Source organism: Cnephaeus nilssonii (genome assembly GCF_951640355.1).
Source record: "Cnephaeus nilssonii genome assembly, chromosome: 4".
Lineage (NCBI taxonomy): Eukaryota > Metazoa > Chordata > Mammalia > Chiroptera > Vespertilionidae > Cnephaeus > Cnephaeus nilssonii.
The window spans coordinates 52,042,568-52,047,001 of record NC_137075.1 but is presented as its reverse complement, the minus strand read 5'-3'; the positions used below and the strand labels follow the sequence as shown (position 1 = coordinate 52,047,001).

The 4,434-nt window shown below is 41.6% G+C and overlaps 2 pseudogenes across 2 annotated transcripts; both read right to left on the bottom strand.

Annotated features, from left to right (window-relative positions):
- Positions 1–245: 245 nt before the first annotated feature.
- Positions 246–1,262, bottom strand: LOC307098272 (ferritin light chain-like; annotated as a pseudogene). The gene is made up of 2 exons: positions 1,192–1,262; positions 246–867 (listed from the first exon to the last, which is right to left on the bottom strand). The product of its transcript is annotated as a ferritin light chain-like (transcript).
- On the bottom strand, positions 573–3,349 carry LOC307098564 (large ribosomal subunit protein eL39-like; annotated as a pseudogene). Its single transcript has one exon. The product of its transcript is annotated as a large ribosomal subunit protein eL39-like (transcript).
- Positions 3,350–4,434: the final 1,085 nt, after the last annotated feature.

Here is a 4,434-nt window from a genome sequence, read left to right as displayed (position 1 = left end):
TAGGCCATATTGCAAGCCAGTGAGATATTATTTAATTGCAAAGGGACTGAAATAAAAAGCTGAAATCATCTGAAGTAGAATCTGAGATTCTTTCTCCCTTACGTCTGGAAATTTTCAATTGTATCAGGGAGTATTTTATATCTTTCCCTCCACTAATACTGTGATATCATGACCTTGCTCCATCTTTTTTTTTTTTCTCCTGCAAAAAGCTTTATTGTTTCATTTGGTCCAATGCATGGGAGAGGGCTCCAGGGTGGTTAAAAGAATGGCTAGTAGTTTCGGGAAGAGGCTCAGGTAAAAGCCAGAGACATCAGGGGGATGCAGGGGGGCCTCTGAAAGGCCTCTGGGCTCCAAAGGCTCCTAGTTGTGCTTAAGGGTGAGCCTTTCGAAGAGATACTCACCCAGCCCAGCCTGGGAGCCGGCCAGACTGTGGATGTTAGTCAGGTGGTTGCCCATCTTCTTGATGAGTTTCACCTCCTCATCCAGGAAGTGGTTCTCCAGGAAATCACAGAGATGAGGGTCTGCGATGGTAGAACACAGGGCCTGCAGCTCCCAAAGGGCCTGGTTCAGGTTCCTCTCCAAGACCAGGGCGGCTTCCATGGCGTCCTGAGTTTTGCTCCACTCATCTTGGGAAAGTTTCAGCATGTACTGGAAGAGAATGCGACCGCCACGCTGGTTTTCAACTTTAAGAGATGCTCAGCACCCTCACGCTTCTTCTCCACCAACTTGCGGAAGAAGTGGCCCACATCATCACGGTGGAAATAGTAGCCCAGAGAGAGGTAGGTGTAGGAGGCCCGCAGATGCAGGTTGGCCAGGTGGTTGGCCACAGCCTCCCCCTGGGTAGAATAATTCTGACGAATTTGGGAGCTGTTGTTCAGCAATAGGAGTTAAGGTAGAAAAAAAAACCGGTTGGCTGGTCCTGGAGGTGTTTCTTAAGGTGGTGACTGGATAAGACGCAGGAGAGTGGTCAGAGGCTGGAAGAGGGGACGTCCTTGGGTCTGTTCTGTCCAAACACTGTTGAAGCAAAAGGCAGATCTGGGACCGCTGAGGGCACTGCCTCTTGCTTCATCATTTATCTCTTCTTTCACCTTCAGTGTTTGGTATGTTCTTCATTTTCTCTTTCAACTTACAAACAAGCTCAGTCTCCCCAGTTCATCATACGATAAAAACTCTCAACCTCTTTCCTCATACACTTTCCCTTCATCACCAAAGTTCACACAAAAAGTAGTCACACTTGCTGTCTCTACTTTCTCATTTCCCATTTCTCCTTAACCACTTGTCCAATCGTATTGTTTATACCAGTCTGTGGAAATTACTCTCTTGATGAATCTCAAAATTAGTATATCCAAATTGAATTTTTTCTCTTCCCCAAGCCTTATCTTTTATGTCTCTTTCTGTTATGGGTCACTCTCAAACACTCAGGTTTCCAATAACTATACAGCTATGTCTACAAAACTTCTTCCACTTGTCCTCTGCCTTCCATCCCTCCTGCCATTTTCTACATGATCTCATTACCTCTTACCGAGCTATTTTAATGGTCTTCTAATTGCCCTCCTTGCTCCTTGTGTGCCCTTGTCCAACCTATCCTGTACAAAAACTAGGTTAATATTCTTAATTCAAAGTTCTAACCTTATCATGTCCTAGTTTGATGACAGTTTTCCCCATTGTCTTTAATACGATCACAAAATGGATCAAATTCACTTATTTTTACTATAGTAAAAACTATTTTACTTCATGCTTTCAAGTTCTCTACCTTTGTTGATGCAGTTCTAGATTCCCCCCATTTCTGAATGTCTAAATTCTTCCCATTTTTCAAGATAAAAGGTCAACTTCTTAATGAATACCCTTTCCTACCTTCTCTATCTGGTAAACTCTTCTTCCTCCAAGAACCAGTTCAAACATTATTTTTTTTCTTTATACTGTCTGTAAACTGAGTTAATTACTATTTTTTTTGCAGTTTAAAAGGTTTCACACATTTATTACTGAACCAACCTACTACTGCAGAAAAAAACCCAACAGAGCAAAATCATGAGTCCAATAATTTTCCAATTAAAATGCCCAACTGTCCAGACAATAGTGATCTTTTCAGTCATTTAAAGGTGCAGGCAACCTGGATACAGCAAAAATACATGCACCATCTCTCATGTTTGATTCCTCATAGACCCAGTTTGGTTCTCCAATGTCTCCTCTTCAAGTTGATTTTATTACCAGTTTTCATCTTAATTCATTGGGGTAACAAGCCAATTCTGCTTTTGTTTCTTGGCCAGGAATCTCTTGATGCTGAAAATCTTTTGGGAAGACATGGCGAAGGAAAATCAAATGCACACACCTCGATGGAGGAGAAAGAGCTAATTACTATTTTTTAAAATGCTTTTTCTTCATTGATTTGAGAGAGAGAGAGAAACTGATGTGAGAGAGAAATATCCATCAGTTGCCTCCAGTATGCAACCCCTACCAGGAATTTTACCTGTAACCCGGGCATGTGCCCTGACTGGGAATCGAACTGGTGACCCTTTGGTGCATGGGATGATGCTCAATCAACTGAGCCACACCGGGCAGGGCTGAGTTAATTACTCTTAAAAAAAAAAAAGTCTTTTTTTTTTTTTTTTTAAGAGGAATTATTTCAGAGAGGAAGGGAGAGGGAGAGAGAAACATCAATGATGAAAGAGAATCATTGATCTGCTGCCTCCTGCACACCCTACACTGGGGATCGAGCCCACAACCCGGGCATGTGCCCTGACCGGGAATAGAACCGTGACCTCCAGGTTCATAGGTCATCACTCAACCATTGAGCCACACTAGCCGGGCAGAGTTAATTACTCTTGATCTCTGCTTCCAAAGCACTGTGATTATTTTTTTCAGTGACTTTTTAGTTACTATGCTCCTCAAGAGCAAGTACAATTTTAATCTTTGCATCCCAGTGTCTAGCCTAATACCTTACACAGACACACCTGTGATTTCTATTGACTGAATGAGTAAACCCATTTTTGATCTCTAGCTGGAAGTAGGTTTTATTAAATTGCTATAGCATTTTCTCTATATACCTCTTATGTCATATCACTTTCTACCATGTGTAATTGTTATTTATTTAAATATCTTATATTCTCTGACAGATGATTATCACCTAAGGGCCAGAGACTCTGCCTTGTCATATCTGAGGACCTCATGGAATCTAGTAAGAGGGACCTTTACATACCAACATCATTGTCACAACTGACTAGGCCCTTAATCAGAACGTACCAAGACACACCTCAAGAACACAATGTTCCAAAGCTAAAATGCTAGAGACAGGCCAAGGCAAGCAACTAAGAGACCTTGTTTGTCCCTGTCTTCATGAAGTGGTAGTACAGGTTTCCATATAAGTATTGTTGCTTGGGAAAGCTGTTCGTTTATTTATTCATTAATTTGTAAATCACTTTGTGGAAAATAAGGGGGATGTGTTTAGAGTAGTTACTATATGCCAGGGATTTTCACATGCCTTATCTCTAAATCACCATAACATTATGAGATGAGCATTATTATTCTAAATTGACAAAGAAGGAGAACAAGGCTCAGAATGCTTTAGTGACTTATTTAATACCATGGAGCTGGTGAGTGACGGAACCAGGATTTGAAAGCAGGTGTGTGAGACTCTTAAGCACAAGCTCTTTTCCACCTCATCATGCAATATAAATACACTCAGAAGGTTTTTTGAGAAATGACTGGAGAAGCTCTTGAACCCGGGGGAAGTATAACTGCCAGGATCAGGAGTCAGGCTTGCATCAAACTTTATATTGAGGAAGTCCTTGAGGAACACAAATAAACTTGCCAAGTTTTATCTTGAGCACCAGCAAACACTTACTTCTCAGTAGGCTTAGGGGTTAGGGAATGCTTCCAGAAAGGATAGAGGAAAGAAGATAGTTATGGTTGTGGGAAAAGGGAATGGAGGTTACAGGATTGATAGGTAGGAATCAGAAACATTAAAACAGATTAGAAATCAAGTGAAACTCATTCTAGTGGGAAACACATTGAAGGGGACACATTTGGAACTGAAGTCAGGGGTGTGCATGGCCCTAGACCTGTTAGGTTTAGTTCAACTAACATGTAAAGTGCGCTGGGCACTATAACAGGTGCTAAGAATACAAAGAAACAAATGGTTCCTGTCTTTCAGAGATGGACACCCTGGCATGGGGCACACTTGATAAAAATAGGAGAGTCTTTTCTAGAAGGCTACTGAAAACCAAGAGTGATAGAAGGGAATCTATGGGCTATTAACACCAGGCAGGCCAAAGGTTCTCTGTTTACCTAACACTGCATTTGATGATCAGTAGTCTTATCTACCTACAACCTATATATGAGCAGCAAGATGCATGTCACCCAATGCCTAGGCCCTACCTCAAGAGGAATAATTAAGAGAGGAAATTTAAATATGGCTTCACACAGGAAGGTGAATGA